This window comes from Hoplias malabaricus, chromosome Y (genome assembly GCF_029633855.1).
Source record: "Hoplias malabaricus isolate fHopMal1 chromosome Y, fHopMal1.hap1, whole genome shotgun sequence".
NCBI classification, from domain to species: domain Eukaryota; kingdom Metazoa; phylum Chordata; class Actinopteri; order Characiformes; family Erythrinidae; genus Hoplias; species Hoplias malabaricus.
In genome coordinates this window covers 30,568,430-30,587,700 of record NC_089820.1, presented here as the reverse complement: position 1 = coordinate 30,587,700, position 19,271 = coordinate 30,568,430, and the positions used below count along the sequence as shown (strand labels likewise).

Here is a 19,271-nt window from a genome sequence, read left to right as displayed (position 1 = left end):
GAGTGGCACACCTCTGGGCTAAGGGGATGGTTTGGGTTGCCTCCCCTCTGGAGGTCTAAAAAATGACTTCCATAGACCCCGGCGAAGCGAATTTAAAGCCCGAGGACTGGCACCCCTCTGGGCTAAGGGTGGTGGTTAATCCGGCCCCCCCTTCTGGATGTGTTCAAAACCTAAGTCGAGACATCCATGGACCCCCGGTGATGCGAAGTGACATGCCCGAGGAGTGACGCCCTCTGGGCTAAGGTTGTGATAAGCCCGGTCTCTCCTCTGGAGGTCTGTGGTTTTAAAGTGAAAATTTTCTAAGTCCCTCACCTGAGATTTTAAGAAAATCAGGACCCTCCTCAAGCCTCGTAGCGAGTCCGAGGGAGGTTCATCGTTGTCGGCTATGCGAACGAGGTTCCAACGCCTCAAATCCTGTGGGCATATGGTTTCTCAGCCTGGTGCCGTCGGGATATTAGGGAGGCATTAAATCAGACGTAAGTTTGGGTAACAGCGATGCGAAACGCTATGCCCAAAGGAGTGGCTTCCCGATGGGCTTGAAATAATGGGAATGTCCGCTCTGCTTCCCTGGATGTGTTCAAAACCTAAGTCGAGACATCCGTAGACCCCGTTGATGCGAATTCCATGCCCGAGGAGTGGCACACCTCTGGGCTAAGGGTTGGTGGTAAGTCAGGCCCCACCCTCTGGAGGTTTTCAAAACCTAAGTCGAGACCTCCGTAGACCCCGGTGATGCGAATACCGAAGCCCGAGGACTGGCACCCCTCTGGGCTAGGGTGGGGATAAGATATGCCCCCACCCTCTGGAGGTTTTCAAAACCTAAGTCGAGACCTCCGTAGACCCCGGTGATGCGAAATGACATGCCCGAGGACTGGCACCCCTCTGGGCTAGGGTGGGGATAAGATATGCCCCCACCCTCTGGAGGTTTTTAAAACCTAAGTCGAGACCTCCATAGAACCCCGGTGATGCGAAGTGACATGCCCGAGGACTGGCACCCCTCTGGGCTAGGGTGGTGGTTAATCCGGCCCCACCTCTGGAGGTTTTCAAAACCTAAGTCGAGACCTCCATAGACCCCGGTGATGCGAATACCGAAGCCCGAGGACTGGCACCCCTCTGGGCTAGGGTGGTGGTTAATCCGGCCCCCCCTCTGGAGGTTTTCAAAACCTAAGTCGAGACCTCCATAGACCCCGGTGATGCGAATACCGAAGCCCGAGGACTGGCACCCCTCTGGGCTAAGGGGATGGTTTGGGTGGCCTCCCCTTCAATCCCGATGATTCGTTCGATATATGCCCAGGGAGGTGAACACTTCTCTGGGCGTGAGGGGGTCGAGCGTATGAGGGTTGTACCCCGTTATGGTTCCTACTATAAACGAATCCGAGCGGCGGGTCCACAGGCCACCGACCACCTGCCCACTTGCGGGGTGGGTGCGACGGGCCGCCCGCCGGCAGTTGTCCCCGTTCCTAACCTAACTCTTGCCCGTGCGCGAGTCGAAAGGGGCATACAAACCCCCGAGGCGAAGACCGGCGTTCCGCTTGGTCTAATGTGGGATCTCCCAGATTTTCCCCTCCGCGGGGACTTGGGAGCGCACCACCGGGCCCCCGCGCTGGAAACGGCCGGAGGCAAAGAGCGCATTAGAGGTGTCACGGATCGGTCTTTTTAAACGGACCGCGGCTGGAAGTTCGCAGGGGAAGAGGCGCTCGGTTTACGGTTCCCGGGCCCGACCCCCTTCGTCTTCTTAAATCGAGAAAACTAACCGTAGGCTCCGGGGGGGCGAATCGTAAAACCTTTGCCGACCTCCTCGCACTGCGAGGGGGCCAGGATTTTGCGGCTTGTCCGCGTATCGGTCCTACCAAGGACCGCGGCTGGAAGTTCGGTGGTGAGCCCTCGACCTTACGAGATTGGGGGCAAAACCCTTCGTCTTCTGAACATCAGACGGCTCCGGGGGGGGCGTACCGTAAAACCTATGCCGACCTCCTCGCGCTTTGAGGGGGCCAGGAAATTCTCTTCCATTCTCTTCCCTTAAACGGACGTCCTTTACGCCCGTTCGAAATGCGGCATACCCGGAGCACCAGGGGCAGGCTTCTAATCCGAAATAATACCGGCTTTTAGAACGATCCTCCCCGCCACGTGCTCCAGCCTCCATGGCTCGTGGACCCCCCGTAACAGGGGGTCCGCTTGTCCCAGAATCGTTCCGAGGGAGACTTAGCCTATCCGTCGGTCTAATTTCCACCGCAGTTTGGGTCCGTTAAAAGGTCCGAGTCGGTGGTGCCTTAGGGTCGGGATCCTATTGAGGGAAGGAACCGGCCCCTAGCCTGCACCGTCCGGGCCTTGAATCGTACATTTTCCAAGTAGTCAAACCCCCGATTGCAGACCCACCTCCGGGGGGTCTCGTTCGAAAAGCCTTTCCGCGGTGCGCGTCTCTTCCTCCTTCGGGGGGTCGAGTTCCACGCACCACCGACTCTCTCTCTTTCCCCAAGCCGGGTTTGAGTACCAGAGGGATCGGCCTGGTTGATCCTGCCAGTATCATATGCTTGTCTCAAAGATTAAGCCATGCAAGTCTAAGTACACACGGGCGTTGGTACAGTGAAACTGCGAATGGCTCATTAAATCAGTTATGGTTCCTTTGATCGCTCCACACGTTACTTGGTATAACTGTGGTAATTCCAGAGCTAATACATGCAAACGAAGCGTTGGAAGTGGGGGTGCCGTTTCGAGGTGGTCGGTGACTGGTTCACCTTCCCCCCTCGGCGCCCCCCACGGATACGTGCATTTATCAGAACCAAAAAACCCCCTCCCGACTCCGGTCGGGTCCGCTTTGGTGACTCTAGATAACCTTTGGCCGATCGCAGAGCCCTTCGGGGCGGCGACGTCTCATTCGAGTGTCTGCCCTATCAACTTTCGACGGTAGTCTACGGGACTACGTGTGGTGACCACGGGTAACGGGGAATCTGGGTTCGATTCCGGAGAGGGAGCCTGAGAAACGGCTACCACATCCAAGGAAGGCAGCAGGCGCGCAAATTACCCATTCCCGACACGGGGAGGTAGTGACGAAAAATATCGGTGCGAGGCCCCGTTTGAAGGTTTCGGGACCGAAATGAACTCAATCTACGTCCGTGGGTGAGGACCCATTGGAGGGCAAGTCTGGTGCCAGCAGCCGCGGTAATTCCAGCTCCAATAGCGTATGTTAACGTTGCTGCAGTTAAAAAGCTCGTAGTTGGATCCGGGGACGGGTCCCGGCTGCCGGGCCTCTGCCCGTCCGGACTTCGCGGTGGGAAGCTGCCCCTCTCCGGGGGGGTTGGGGACCCCCCGCGGGTCTCTGGGTGGAGGTCGCGGGACCTTGTCCCTACTCATCCGGTGTCCTCTGCTCCCTTCCTCCGCGGAGAGGCCCTTAGCTGGGTCGTCCGCCGCGGTTGAATACGTGGGGGGCGGAAGGGTCCGGTGCGTTTACTTTGAACAAAACAGAGTGCTCAAAGCAGGCCGAAGCGTGCCTTGAATGGACTGAGCTAGGAATAATGGAATAAGGCCTTCCCATGGGGGGCGAGTCGGAGCTCTTCGGCGAGGCGGCCGGGCGGGGCCGTTTTCTGGCCGCCGCACGGTTCCCCGAGCCGGGGGGGTATCCGACCGCTCTCTTGGTCCTATTTCGTGGGTTTGACGGACCAAAGGTCATGATTAAGAGGGACGGCCGGGGGCATTCGTACCGCACCGAGAGAGGTGAAATTCGTAGACCGGTGCGGGACGGACAAAAGCGAAGGCATTTGCCAAGAATGTTTTCATTAATCAAGAACGAAAGTCGGAGGATCGAAGACGATCAGGTACCGTCGTAGTTCCGACCGTAAACTATGCCGACCCGCGATCCGGCGGCGTTGGGTTAACGACTATGACCCGCCGGGCAGCGTCCGGGAAACCACGAGTCTTTGGGCTCTGGGGGGAGTACGGTTGCAAAGCTGAAACTTAAAGGAATTGACGGAAGGGCACCACCAGGAGTGGAGCTTGCGGCTTAATTTGACTCAACGCGGGGAACCTAACCCGGCCCGGACACGGTAAGGATTGACAGATTGACGGCTCTTTCTCGATTCTGTGGGTGGTGGTGCATGGCCGTTGGTAGTTCGTGGAGCGATTCGTCTGGTCAATTCCGGTAACGAACGAGATCCCATCCTTTAAGTAGTTACACGGCCCCTCTCCTGGGTCGGACTCTATCCCCGAAGGTCCCCGTTCGCGGGGGGTCCCCATCGGGGTGGGGGTGTTGGGGGTTTCGGCGGGGGTCCGGTTCTACCCCGGATCGGTTCGGGGAGGTGATGCGGTTGACGGGGGTTCAGTTCTGCGTCGAGTGGGTGGCTCCGGCCTCTCCCCTTCGCGTTCGGTTCCCTCCCCGATGCCGTCCGCACCTCGTTCCGCTCTCCGGGTGTGGGTTGTCCGTCCTTCGCCTTCGCCTTCGCCTTCCCTCTCCCCTCCCCGGTGCCCTCCCGCTTACCGCGGGCCTGAAGGTTGGGGTTCGCCCGGTGGGAATCAGCGGTCGGTGGCTAAACTTCTTAGAGCGATTTGTGGCACAGAAGCCACTTGAGAAATGGAGCAATAACAGGTCTGTGATGCCCTTAGAAGTCCGGGGTCGCACGTGAGCTACAATGGCTGGTTCAACATGTAAGTTACCCTACGCCGAGAGGTGCGGGCAATCCTATGAACGCCATTCCCCGCTGGGGACAGGGGATTGCAACTATTCCCCTCGAACGAGGAATTCCAAGTAGGCGCGGGTCACCAGCCCGCGTCGATTAAGTCCCTGCCCTTTGTACACACCGCCCGTCGCTACTACCGATCGGATGCCTCGGTGAGGTCCTCGGACCGTCCCCGGGGCGGCCCTCGAACGGGGGTCGCCTCCGGGCGATGGGAAGTCGATCGAACCCGGACATCTAGAGGGAGTAAAAGTCGTAACAAGGTTTTCGTAGGGGAACCTGCGGAAGGATCAATAACGGTGACCTGGCCGCGGTCGGCGCCCGCAGTCCGTGCCGGTTGTCGAGTCGGACTCGAGAGGCCGAACCTCCCCCCCGGCGGGTACCTTCAAGGTATGGACCGCAGAAGCCTCGTACCTTTCGTCGTCGGCCGACGTGAGTCTCTCCCCCCTCCGGGTGGGTGGACGTAGCGAGCCGGCTTCGGAACTCGGGGTTATGCGAGGACCGCCTTAGGTGCATAGGTACCCCGGTCCGCCCCTCCCGTTCGCGGGGGGAAGAGTGGCGCCGGAGCCGCCCGCCGGGTAGTTAAACCCAAAAAACCATTGATCGTTGAAGGCTTGATTGTGCGTGCGCGAGTCAAAGGGGCTTACTCACCCCCAGGGCGTTGGCCGGTGCTCGCCGGCCTCGGTGGGATCTCCCTGAACCCATCCCCCCGGCACAGGGGGCGGTGGTGGACGGGAGCGTACCGCCGGGCGAAACTCTTTCCCCTCACGGGGTTAGAGCGGAGCTTAAGAGCGCATGCAAAATACCCCCGATGTTGGCTTCGCAGAGACGGACCGTATAATAGTCTAAGGCCGGTGCGCGAGTTGAAGGGGCCTCACGAACCCCGGATGCGTTTATAAACACCCGAAAGGAGACGGCCGGTGCCCGCCGGTCCTGACTAGGTGGGATCTACCCAGCGCCTTCCCCTAAGCGGGGACTTGGGAGCGTACCACCGGGCCTCGCTCATACCCTCCGGGGTGGAGAGCTTGGCTTTGAGCGCACGCCTGAATGCCTTAGACCGGGACCCGTAACGCAGCGAACCAAACCCCTGGGCCTCGCCGGGAACGGCGGGTGCCTAGACCCCGGTCTCCTAAACCACGTAAGTCTCGGGCACCTACTCGGGCGATCGTCCCCCGGGCCGTAACTCCTCGGTCCGGTGGTGACGCCCAGGTTCAATGACCTTTCCCCCCCTGCACGGGGGTGGAAGGCACCCGGCTTGAAATATATTGGCAAAAATTGTCTCTTGTTCGAATGGCTTCCTTCGCCCGGCCTGTAACGGGCCGGGCACAAACCCGAATACGACTCTTAGCGGTGGATCACTCGGCTCGTGCTTCGATGAAGAACGCAGCCATCTGCGTTAACTAATGTGAATTGCAGGACACAGATCATCGAAATTTCGAACGCATATTGCGGCCGCGGGGGTCCATCCCGCGGCCACGCCTGTCTGAGGGTCGCTTTACCCATCGATCGGTCTCCGCGCCCCCGCTGAGAGAGAGAGACCGCGGCTGGAAGCTCGCAGGGCCTGAAAACGGCCCTTCGTCTTCCCAAACGAAGACTCGGTTCCGAGCCAGTCCACGCGGCCCGTGTTGCGAGAGAGCTCCGTACAGGGAACGGAGGGAGAGCCGAGTAGGTCCGGGTCCACGTCCGTTACGGTCTCTCCCCGAGTCCCGAGCGGGGCTCCGCGCAGTCGGACGCGGGGGTGGCGAGTGCCGATTAAACCCAGCGAGCGGGCGAGTGAGCGGGCGGGCGAGCGGCCGGGGTGGGGGGGAAGGTGTCGCGGAGTTCGGTCTCGTGCCGGGCTCTCGCCCCTCGCCCCTAGCCTTCGGCCCTCCGCCTCCGCCCTCGCCCCCGCATAAGAAACCTCTGTGTGCGGCCTCAGATCAGACGAGACGACCAGCTGAACTTAAGCATATCAGTAAGCGGAGGAAAAGAAACTAACAAGGATTCCCTTAGTAGCGGCGAGCGAACAGGGAAGAGCCCAGCGCTGAATCCCACTTTCCCCTGACCGGGGTTGGCCGGGAAATGTAGCGTACGGAAGTCCGTAAGATCCGTCTCGGTGCGGACGCGGGACCAAGTCCTCGCGAACGTGGCTTCTTCCCATAGACGGTGAAAGCCCGGTAGCGAGTCCCGCGTTCCCGCCCGGGTAGGTCGGGCTTCTCGGAGTCGGGTTGCTTGGGAATGCAGCCCAAAGCGGGTGGTAAACTCCATCTAAGGCTAAATACCGGCACGAGACCGATAGCGAACCGAGTACCGTGAGGGAAAGTTGAAACAGGACTTTGAAGAGAGAGTTCAACAGAGCGTGAAACCGTTGAGAGGTAAACGTACGGGGACCGAGAAGACTGCCCCGGGGGATTCAGCCGGGCGGACGGCCCCGCGCTCGTCGGGTTCCGCGGTCGGGGGTGCGAGCGTATCCGGGCGAGAGGGGTGGGGTGCCGACTCCACCGCTCCCCGCTTCGGCTCTGCGCTTCGCCTCTGGACTTCGGGCCTGTCGGGCGTACGGAGGTCCGGCCCCGCCCGGTGTACTTTCCCCGCGTGGTGGTGAGTCGCGACCGGCTCCGGTTAGGCTTGGAAGGGCCCGAGGGTGAAGGTAGGTCCGTCCGGAGAAGGGAGTCCCCACGCGGCCCCCGGACACGGGCGTTCCGCTACAGCCCCTCGCTCCGACTTCGCCGATAACGCCGGGGCCGTGGAGCAATGTCCTTTCCGCGTTCTCCCCTCCTCCGGGATGGGGATGGGGGCCCCCCCCGATCGTTCGGTCGAAGCGGGCCGGCTGGGCTGTCCTCAGCCCCGGGCTAGGCCCGCTACGGCGATGCGGGGGGCGATCCAGGCCCACAGCACCCGAACGCCTAAGGTCAGCGGCTAAGTTCGGACCCCGAACGACCCGTCTTGAAACACGGACCAAGGAGTCTAACGCGTATGCGAGTCGAAGGGACCAGAACCCCCGGAGGCGCAACGAAGGTGAAGGCCGGCGCGCGTCGGCTGAGGTGGGATCCGTCCTAACCCTCCGAGGGGGCGGGCGGCGCACCACCGGCCTGCTCTTCCCACGTGCGGAGAGCGGAGCCAGAGCATACGCGGTGGTACCCGAAAGATGGTGAACTATGCCTGGGCAGGGCGAAGCCAGGGGAAACCCTGAGTGGAGGCCCGCAGCGGTCCTGACGTGCAAATCGGTCGTCCGACCTGGGTATAGGGGCGAAAGACTAATCGAACCATCTAGTAGCTGGTTCCCTCCGAAGTTTCCCTCAGGATAGCCGGCGCCGAAACTTCAAGTTTTATCCGGTAAAGAAATGACTGGAGGCCGCGGGGCCGAAACGGGCCTCGCCCTACTCTCAAACTTTAAATGGGTAAGAGGCCCGGCTCGCAGGCTTGGAGCCGGGCATGGAATTGACGGTGCCGAGTGGGCCACTTTTGGTAAGCAGAACTGGTGCTGCGGGATGAACCGAACGCGCGGGTTAAGGCGCCCGACGCAGACGCTCATCAGACCCCAAGAAAGGTGTCGGTTGATATAGACAGCGGGGCGGTGGCCATGGAAGTCGGCATCCGCTAAGGAGTGTGTAACAACTCACCTGCCGAATCAACTGGCCCTGAAAATGGATGGCGCTGGAGCGTCGGGCCCATACCCGGCCGTCGCTGGCGGTACTTGTCTCCCACCCCCCCCAAAAGCCAGCGAGAATGAGAGAGAGAACCGAGACTCATGGGACCGTATGCCGCGACGAGTAGGAGGGGCGCCGCGGTGGCGCAGAAGCCTTTGGCGCGAGCCTGGGTCGAGCCGCCGCGGGTGCAGATCTTGGTGGTAGTAGCAAATATTCAGATGAGAACTTTGAAGGCCGAAGTGGAGAAGGGTTCCACGCCGACAGCGCTTGGCCGTGGGTTAGTCGGTCCTAAGGGATAGGCGAGCGCCGTTCGGAAAATGCTGGGGCGATGGTCTCGTCTGCCTCGCGCTGACCGAAAGGGGATCGGGCCAATATCCCCGTACCTGGGATTGGTGGAGATCGAGCCGCCGAGAGGCGCTCCCGTGGCGGTAACGCAAACGAACCCGGAGACGCCGGTGGGGACCCCGGGGAGGATTCTCTCTCCTTGCTAAAGAGCTGGAGCGCCCTGGAATGGGTTCGACCCCGAGATAGGGGCTCAACGCTCTGAAAGGCGTCGCATGCGCTATGCGACGGCCGGGACGTTTCCCATCGGCCCTTGAAAATCCGGGGGAGGTATAGTGAATTTCCCCCCAGGCCGTACCCATATCCGCATCAGGTCTCCAAGGTGAACAGCCTCTGGCGTGTTGGAACAATGTAGGTAAGGGAAGTCGGCAAGACGGATCCGTAACTTCGGGATAAGGATTGGCTCTAATGGCTGAGCTCGGTCGGGCCCGTGTCTGCTGATGCGGGGTCCGAAAGCCCGGTGCTGCCCGTGCGACGGGGAGCTGTTCCCGGTCCACCTTCGGGCCCCCCCCCACTGGGTCCTGCGCGCGAGGAAGCGCACGGCGAGAGATTGTCCCCCCAGTATATCCAAACCCCCGTGAACAAGGCTCCGTCTGTCTGTCGGGGTCGATGAGAGTGGGTCGCGGCGAGCGAGACCTTAAGCCCCGGTGCGTGTCCCCCCCTCGGCGGTGGCGCTTAGGGGGCCTCGGTCAGGTCGACGGTAGGGGAGCCGGTCGTCGGTGGGATGCCGGCGGGGGAGCGTCCTTCGGGACTAACCTCCGTCGGATGACCGCCTTCGGCCTCCCTCTCCCTACCTAAGCCGGGCCGGGCTCCCGACGCCCGTCGCCGGGTGGGCCGCCCCCGGCTAAGCTCGAGCGTCCGGCCCTTCGCTCTCCCCCGATGGGACGCGGAGGGACGCAATGGAACGTAGGTCCGCGTGGGGGGGTTGCGGTCTCTCGTGCGTGTGTGGACTCGTAGCGGGCCACCGCCGGTGGTGGGGCTTCGGTGGGTCGGGGCGGTGTCCCTGGAGCCTCGCGCGCCGAGCCTAGGCTCCGTGGATCTCTCGGGCTTATGAGTCTCGCCTCGGGGGGAGACCTCCGGGGCCGGGTCTCTCGGCCGGCACCTAACAGCCGAATTAGAACTGCTGCGGACAAGGGGAATCCGACTGTTTAATTAAAACACAGCATCGTGAAGGCTCTTGGACCGGGTGTTGACACGATGTGAATTCTGCCCAGTGCTCTGAATGTCAAAGTGAAGAAATTCATCGAAGCGCGGGTTAACGGCGGGAGTAACTATGACTCTCTTAAGGTAGCGAAATGCCTCGTCATTTAATTGGTGACCTGCATGAATGGATGAACGAGATTCCCACTGTCCCTACCTACTATCTAGCGAAACCACAGCCAAGGGAACGGGCTTGGCGGAATCAGCGGGGAAAGAAGACCCTGTTGAGCTTGACTCTAGTCTGTCACTGTGAGGCGACTTAAGGGGTGTAGAATAAGTGGGAGGCCCGCCGCTCGCCAGCACCGGAGCGGGCCGTCCGTGAAATACCACTACTCTTACACGTTACCTCACTAACCCGGTGAGGGTGTCGGTGGGAACCTTTGCCTTGCTGGGGGTTCCTTGTTCAAAGGTGCTAAGCCCCGGGTGGAGGGGTCGCTCGGCGCTGAGTCCTCCTTCCCCTCGGGTGGGGGGTCGGAGGCAAGCTCGCGCGGGGCTGGCCCTTCCTCTCCCTGGGGCGAGTTCCTCCGGGGACAGTGACAGGTGGGGAGTTTGACTGGGGCGGTACACCTGTCAAAGAGTAACGCAGGTGTCCTAAGGCGGGCTCAGGGACGGACGGAAACCTCCCGTAGAGCATAAGGGCAAAAGCCCGCTTGATCCTGATTTTCAGTATGAATACGGACCGCGAAAGCGGGGCCTAACGATCCTTCCGTCTGCTTTACGGGTTTTAAGCGGGAGGTGTCAGAAAAGTTACCACAGGGATAACTGGCTTGTGGCGGCCAAGCGTTCATAGCGACGCCGCTGTTTGATCCTTCGATGTCGGCTCTTCCTATCATTGCGAAGCAGAATTCGCAAAGCGTTGGATTGTTCACCCACTAACAGGGAACGTGAGCTGGGTTTAGACCGTCGTGAGACAGGTTAGTTTTACCCTACTGATGTGGCGTTGCTCCGATAGAAACCCCGCTCAGTACGAGAGGAACCGCGGGTTCGGATACTTGGTATTCGCGCTTGGCTGTGGAGCCAATGGTGCAAGGCTACCATCCGAGGGCTTACGACTGAACGCCTCTAAGTCGGAATCCCGCCTAGAAGGAGCGATACGTCCGTGCCCGAGGTTCGATACGGTTGGTCCGGGATAGCCGCGGCGCGCGGCGGGGGAAACTCCGCTCCGCCGCCGGTGACCAGAGCCGCACGAGACTGGAACCAGGGCCGGGGCTAACGAACGCCTCGGTCCGCCCTTCCGTCCCTAAGCGCATGTTCCTTGATCCGGGGTGCGAAATGACTCGTAAACGACCTGATTCTGAGTGCGGGTGTCATAAGTGGCAGAGCGGGTGCATATACCGCGATCCATTGAAAGTCATCCCGTCCACTCAAACATTTGTCGGGGGGGGAAGGCGAAAGCAAACCCCCGGTCCAGGTCTGGTTCTCTGGGGCGCGGGCCCCGGAGACTCCGTACACCGGTTAGAGGGAGCCGGTGGCGGGCATAGGGGAGGTGGGTACTCCCCTGTGAAATCCTGGATGACGGTTTTAGGTCTCGTAGTGGGCGAAAATCGGACTTAGTGCAATTTCCGAAACTCTGGTTCTCTGGGGCGCGGGCCCCGAGAGTCCGTACACCGGTTAGAAGGAGCCGGTGGCGGGCATAGGGAGGCAGGTCGCTCCCTTGAATGGTCCTGGATGTCTGGACTTAGTGCAATTTCCGAAACTCTGGTTCTCTGGGGCGCGGGCCCCGAGAGCCAGTACACCGGTTAGAGGGAGCCGGTGGCGGGCATAGGGAGGCAGGTCGCTCCCTTGAATGGTCCTGGATGTCTGGACTTAGTGCAATTTCCGAAACTCTGGTTCTCTGGGGCGCGGGCCCCGAGAGCCAGTACACCGGTTAGAAGGAGCCGGTGGCGGGCATAGGGAGGCAGGTCGCTCCCTTGAATGGTCCTGGATGTCTGGACTTAGTGCAATTTCCGAAACTCTGGTTCTCTGGGGCGCGGGCCCCGAGAGCCAGTACACCGGTTAGAGGGAGCCGGTGGCGGGCATAGGGAGGCAGGTCGCTCCCTTGAATGGTCCTGGATGTCTGGACTTAGTGCAATTTCCGAAACTCTGGTTCTCTGGGGCGCGGGCCCCGAGAGCCAGTACACCGGTTAGAGGGAGCCGGTGGCGGGCATAGGGAGGCAGGTCGCTCCCTTGAATGGTCCTGGATGTCAGCAGTTTCTGAAGAAGGGCGCCCTCTTGTGGTCCCATGGCCGAAGTACATGCTCTGAGCCCGGGTATCGCAGTGGGCGGAATGAGACTTAGAGGAATATTGACGGAGCCATGAGGGGCCTCCCCTGGAGGTCCCATGGCCGAGAAAAGTGCTCCGAGCCCGGGGTGATAGAGAACCGTGAACGCCGCGGTCTAAGACCTCGGGTATCGCAGTGGGCGGAATGAGACTTAGAGGAATGATGACGGAGCCATGAGGGGCCTCCCCTGGAGGTCCCATGGCCGAGAAAAGTGCTCCGAGCCCGGGGTGATAGAGAACCGTGAACGCCGCGGTTAAAGGCCTCGGGTATCGCAGTGGGCGGAATGAGACTTAGAGGAATGATGACGGAGCCATGAGGGGCCCCCCCTGGAGGTCCCATGGCCGAGAAAAGTGCCCCGAGCCCGGGGAGATAGAGAACCGTAAAGCGCGCGGGTTTGGGGCTCGGGTCTTCCAGTGGGCGGAGTGAGACTTAAAGGAATATTGACGGAGCCATGAAGGGCCCCCCCTGGAGGTCCCATGGCCGAGAAAAGTGCTCCGAGCCCGGGGAGATAGAGAACCGTAAAGCGCGCGGGTTTGGGGCTCGGGTCTTCCAGTGGGCGGAGTGAGACTTAAAGGAATATTGACGGAGCCATGAAGGGCCCCCCCTGGAGGTCCCATGGCCGAGAAAAGTGCCCCGAGCCCGGGGAGATAGAGAACCGTAAAGCGCGCGGGTTTGGGGCTCGGGTCTTCCAGTGGGCGGAGTGAGACTTAAAGGAATATTGACGGAGCCATGAAGGGCCCCCCCTGGAGGTCCCATGGCCGAGAAAAGTGCTCCGAGCCCGGGGAGATAGAGAACCGTAAAGCGCGCGGGTTTGGGGCTCGGGTCTTCCAGTGGGCGCTCGTTCCAGCGGCGCGGGCTGGATGGTTTAGTCCGAGGAGGAGTGCTTAAGTGTGGGCCGGATAGGTTCGAGAGGTGCGCTGGGTTGGTGGAGGTCCAGCCCCGGAGGTTTGGAGCGGGGCGATGTAGCGAGCGAGGCCGAGTCGGGTGAGCCTGGGCCGGGCATGGGCGTTGGCGGCGATGGGGGTCTTCTCCCCGGAGGTTTGGAGCGGGCGATGGAGCGAGCGAGGCCGAGTCGGGTGAGCCTGGGCCGGGCATGGGCGTTGGCAGCGACGGGGGTGTCTTCCCCGGAGGTAAGTACCGTGGGGGGCAAGCGTGAGATATTCCAGGCCGGGAAAAGTGAGCTAAATTCGGCAAAGCGTTGTTAAAAAGGGGGGTCGGTTGATTTTTTTGTTAAATCTAAACGAACAAAGGGTGCGAGGCGTGAAAATTGCATTCAGCCGTGATTTTTTGGCAAAGTGCTAACCCTAGTGTTCTCCCAGTGGGACGTTTTAAAGTAGGACTTAGAAAAATTTCTGACCCTCTTCGCCCTAGGTAGCAAGCCCAAAACGGAGCACCTCGGAGAGGTAAAAATTCAGAGGGCATGGGGGTTTCCAGTGCGGTGCCGTCAGGACATTAGGGTTCCTTTAGAAAAGACGAAAGTTTGGGTACACCGTATGTAACTATGACAAGCCCAAGGCTCTGGTTCGCCTGTGGGCATGAATATAGTGAGATTTCCGCGTTATCTCACTGGAGGTGACCCCGGAACGGTTCAAAACCTAAGTCGAGACTTCCATGGGACCCCGGCGATGGGAGTTTGAAGCCCGAGGAGTGACGCCCTCTGGGCTAAGGTTGGTGGTAGGTTCGGCCCCCCTTTCTGGAGGTCTAAACTGACTTCCATGGACCCCGGTGATGCGAATTTGATGCCCGATGAGGAGCACACCTCTGGGCTAAGGGTGGTGGTATGCTCGGCCCCCCCCTCTGGATGTTTAAACTGACTTCCATGGACCCCGGTGATGCGAATTTGATGCCCGAGGAGTGACTCACCTCTGGGCTAAGGGTGGTGGTATGCTCGGCCCCCCCTCTGGAGGTCTAAACTGACTTCCATGGACCCCGGTGATGCGAATTTGATGCCCGAGGAGTGACTCACCTCTGGGCTAAGGGTGGTGGTATACTCGGCCCCCCCTCTGGAGGTCTCGAATGACTTCCATGGACCCCGGTGATGCGAATTTGATGCCCGATGAGGAGCACACCTCTGGGCTAAGGGTGGTGGTATGCTCGGCCCCCCCCCTCTGGATGTTTAAACTGACTTCCATGGACCCCGGTGATGCGAATTTGATGCCCGAGGAGTGACTCACCTCTGGGCTAAGGGTGGTGGTATGCCCAGCCCCCCCTCTGGAGGTCTCGAATGACTTCCATGGACCCCGGTGAAGCGTATTTCATGCCCGATGAGGAGCACACCTCTGGGCTAAGGGTGGTGGTATGCTCAGCCCCCCCTCTGGAGGTCTAAACTGACTTCCATGGACCCCGGTGATGCGAATTTGATGCCCGAGGAGTGACTCACCTCTGGGCTAAGGGTGGTGGTATGCCCGGCCCCCCCTCTGGAGGTCTCGAATGACTTCCATGGACCCCGGTGAAGCGTATTTCATGCCCGATGAGGAGCACACCTCTGGGCTAAGGGTGGTGGTATGCTCAGCCCCCCCTCTGGAGGTCTAAACTGACTTCCATGGACCCCGGTGATGCGAATTTGATGCCCGAGGAGTGACTCACCTCTGGGCTAAGGGTGGTGGTATGCCCGGCCCCCCCTCTGGAGGTCTCGAATGACTTCCATGGACCCCGGTGAAGCGTATTTCATGCCCGATGAGGAGCACACCTCTGGGCTAAGGGTGGTGGTATGCTCAGCCCCCCCTCTGGAGGTCTAAACTGACTTCCATGGACCCCGGTGATGCGAATTTGATGCCCGAGGAGTGACTCACCTCTGGGCTAAGGGTGGTGGTATGCCCGGCCCCCCCTCTGGAGGTCTCGAATGACTTCCATGGACCCCGGTGAAGCGTATTTCATGCCCGATGAGGAGCACACCTCTGGGCTAAGGGTGGTGGTATGCTCAGCCCCCCCTCTGGAGGTCTAAACTGACTTCCATGGACCCCGGTGATGCGAATTTGATGCCCGAGGAGTGACTCACCTCTGGGCTAAGGGTGGTGGTATGCCCGGCCCCCCCTCTGGAGGTCTCGAATGACTTCCATGGACCCCGGTGAAGCGTATTTCATGCCCGATGAGGAGCACACCTCTGGGCTAAGGGTGGTGGTATGCTCAGCCCCCCCTCTGGAGGTCTAAACTGACTTCCATGGACCCCGGTGATGCGAATTTCATGCCCGAGGAGTGATGCCCTCTGGGCTAAGGGTGGTGGTAAGCCCGGCCCCCCCTCTCTGGAGGTCTAGATTGACTTCCATGGACCCCGGTTAAGCGTATTTCATGCCCGAGGAGTGACGCCCTCTGGGCTAAGGGTGGTGGTATGCCCGGCCCCCCCTCTGGAGGTCTCCAAAACCTAAGTCGAGACTTCCATGGACCCCGGTTATCCGAATTTCATGCCCGAGGAGTGACGCCCTCTGGGCTTAGGGTGGTGGTAAGCCCGGCCCCACTCTCTGGAGGTCTAAACTGACTTCCATGGACCCCGGTGATCCGAATTTCATGCCCGAGGAGTGACGCCCTCTCGGCTAGGGTGGTGGTAAGTGCAGCCCCCCCTCTCTGGAGGTCTAAAATGACTTCCATGGACCCCGGTGAAGCGAATTTCATGCCCGAGGAGTGACGCCCTCTCGGCTAGGGTGGTGGTAAGCCAGGCCCCCCCTCTCTGGAGGTCAAAACTGACTTCCATGGACCCCGGTATAGCGTATTTCATGCCCGAGGAGTGACGCCCTCTGGGCTAAGGGTGGTGGTATGCCCGGCCCCCCCTCTGGAGGTCTCCAAAACCTAAGTCGAGACTTCCATGGACCCCGGTTATCCGAATTTCATGCCCGAGGAGTGACGCCCTCTGGGCTTAGGGTGGTGGTAAGCCCGGCCCCACTCTCTGGAGGTCTAAACTGACTTCCATGGACCCCGGTTATCTGAATTTCATGCCCGAGGAGTGACGCCCTCTGGGCTTAGGGTGGTGGTAAGCCCGGCCCCACTCTCTGGAGGTCTAAACTGACTTCCATGGACCCCGGTTATCCGAATTTCATGCCCGAGGAGTGATGAACCTCTGGGCTAAGGGTGGTGGTAAGTGCAGCCCCCCCTCTGGAGGTTTCCAAAACCTAAGTCGAGACTTCCATGGACCCCGGTGATGCGAATTTCAAGCCCGAGGAGTGGTGCCCTCTGGGCTAAGGGTGGTGGTAAGCCCGGCCCCCCCCCTCTCTGGAGGTCTAAAAGGACTTCCATGGACCCCGGTATAGCGTATTTCATGCCCGAGGAGTGACGCCCTCTGGGCTTAGGGTGGTGGTAAGTGCAGCCCCCCCTCTGGAGGTTTCCAAAACCTAAGTCGAGACTTCCATGGACCCCGGTGATGCGAATTTCAAGCCCGAGGAGTGGTGCCCTCTGGGCTAAGGGTGGTGGTAAGCCCGGCCCCCCCTCTCTGGAGGTCTAAACTGACTTCCATGGACCCCGGTGTAGCGTATTTCATGCCCGAGGAGTGACGCCCTCTGGGCTTAGGGTGGTGGTAAGCCAGGCCCCCCCCCTCTCTGGAGGTCAAAATTGACTTCCATGGACCCCGGTTATCCGAATTTTATGCCCGAGGAGTGACGCCCTCTGGGCTAAGGGTGGTGGTAAGTCCGGCTCCCACCCTCTGGATGCGTTCAAAACCTAAGTCGAGACTTCCATGGACCCCGGTGATGCGAAGTGACATGCCCGAAGAGTGGTGCCTTCTGGGCTAAGGTTGTGATAAGCCCGGTCTCTCCTCTGGAGGTCTGTGGTTTTAAAGTGAATATTTTCTAAGTCCCTCACCTGAGATTTTAAGAGAATCAGGACCCTCCTCAAGCCTCGTAGCGAGTCCGAGGGAGGTTCATCGTTGTCGGCTATGCGAAAGGGGTTCAGACGCCTCTAATCCTGTGGGCATATGGTTTCTCAGCCTGGTGCCGTCGGGATATTAGGGAGGCATTAAATCAGACGTAAGTTTGGGTAACAGCGATGCGAAACGCTATGCCCAAAGGAGTGGCTTCCCGATGGGCTTGAAATAATGGGAATGTCCGCTCTGCTTCCCTGGATGTGTTCAAAACCTAAGTCGAGACATCCGTAGACCCCGTTGATGCGAATTCCATGCCCGAGGAGTGACGCCCTCTGGGCTTAAGGGTGGTGGTAAGACCGGCCCCACTCTCTGGAGGTCTAAACTGACTTCCATGGACCCCGGTGATTCGAATTTCAAGCCCGAGGAGGTGCACACCTCCGGGCTAAGGGGATGGTTTGGGTGGCCTCCCCTCTGGATGTGTTCAAAACCTAAGTTGAGACATCCATAGACCCCGGTAATCCGAATTTCATGCCCGAGGAGTGACGCCCTCTGGGCTTAAGAGTGGTGGTAAGACCGGCCCCACTCTCTGGAGGTCTAAACTGACTTCCATGGACCCCGGTGATGCGAATTTCATGCCCGAGGAGTGGCGCCCTCTGGGCTAAGAGTGGTGGTAAGACCGGCCCCACTCTCTGGATGTCTAAAATGACTTCCATGGACCCCGGTGATTCGAATTTGAAGCCCGAGGAGGTGCACACCTCCGGGCTAAGGGGATGGTTTGGGTGGCCTCCCCTCTGGATGTGTTCAAAACCTAAGTTGAGACATCCATAGACCCCGGTAATCCGAATTTCATGCCCGAGGAGTGACGCCCTCTGGGCTTAAGGGTGGTGGTAAGACCGGCCCCACTCTCTGGATGTCTAAAATGACTTCCATGGACCCCGGTGATGCGAATACACAAGCCCGAGGAGTGGCACACCTCTGGGCTAAGGGGATGGTTTGGGTTGCCTCCCCTCTGGAGGTCTAAAAATGACTTCCATAGACCCCGGCGAAGCGAATTTAAAGCCCGAGGACTGGCACCCCTCTGGGCTAAGGGGATGGTTAGGGTGGCCTCCCCTCTGGATGTCTAAAATGACTTCCATGGACCCCGGTGATGCGAATACACAAGCCCGAGGATTGGCACACCTCTGGGCTAAGGGGATGGTTTGGGTTGCCTCCCCTCTGGAGGTCTAAAAATGACTTCCATAGACCCCGGCGAAGCGAATTTAAAGCCCGAGGACTGGCACCCCTCTGGGCTAAGGGGATGGTTAGGGTGGCCTCCCCTCTGGATGTCTAAAATGACTTCCATGGACCCCGGTGATGCGAATACACAAGCCCGAGGAGTGGCACACCTCTGGGCTAAGGGGATGGTTTGGGTTGCCTCCCCTCTGGAGGTCTAAAAAATGACTTCCATAGACCCCGGCGAAGCGAATTTAAAGCCCGAGGACTGGCACCCCTCTGGGCTAAGGGTGGTGGTTAATCCGGCCCCCCCTTCTGGATGTGTTCAAAACCTAAGTCGAGACATCCATGGACCCCCGGTGATGCGAAGTGACATGCCCGAGGAGTGACGCCCTCTGGGCTAAGGTTGTGATAAGCCCGGTCTCTCCTCTGGAGGTCTGTGGTTTTAAAGTGAAAATTTTCTAAGTCCCTCACCTGAGATTTTAAGAAAATCAGGACCCTCCTCAAGCCTCGTAGCGAGTCCGAGGGAGGTTCATCGTTGTCGGCTATGCGAACGAGGTTCCAACGCCTCAAATCCTGTGGGCATATGGTTTCTCAGCCTGGTGCCGTCGGGATATTAGGGAGGCATTAAATCAGACGTAAGTTTGGGTAACAGCGATGCGAAACGCTATGCCCAAAGGAGTGGCTTCCCGATGGGCTTGAAATAATGGGAATGTCCGCTCTGCTTCCCTGGATGTGTTCAAAACCTAAGTCGAGACATCCGTAGACCCCGTTGATGCGAATTCCATGCCCGAGGAGTGGCACACCTCTGGGCTAAGGGTTGGTGGTAAGTCAGGCCCCACCCTCTGGAGGTTTTCAAAACCTAAGTCGAGACCTCCGTAGACCCCGGTGATGCGAATACCGAAGCCCGAGGACTGGCACCCCTCTGGGCTAGGGTGGGGATAAGATATGCCCCCACCCTCTGGAGGTTTTCAAAACCTAAGTCGAGACCTCCGTAGACCCCGGTGATGCGAAATGACATGCCCGAGGACTGGCACCCCTCTGGGCTAGGGTGGGGATAAGATATGCCCCCACCCTCTGGAGGTTTTTAAAACCTAAGTCGAGACCTCCATAGAACCCCGGTGATGCGAAGTGACATGCCCGAGGACTGGCACCCCTCTGGGCTAGGGTGGTGGTT

At 59.8% G+C, this 19,271-nt stretch overlaps 1 non-coding gene and 1 pseudogene across 1 annotated transcript; both read left to right on the top strand.

The window, feature by feature from the left end:
* Positions 1–6,003: 6,003 nt before the first annotated feature.
* Positions 6,004–6,157, top strand: LOC136679816 (5.8S ribosomal RNA). Its single transcript, XR_010796600.1, has one exon. It is a non-coding gene; the product is annotated as a 5.8S ribosomal RNA (ribosomal RNA).
* A 416-nt stretch (positions 6,158–6,573) lies between these two features.
* Positions 6,574–11,208, top strand: LOC136679867 (28S ribosomal RNA; annotated as a pseudogene).
* Positions 11,209–19,271: the final 8,063 nt, after the last annotated feature.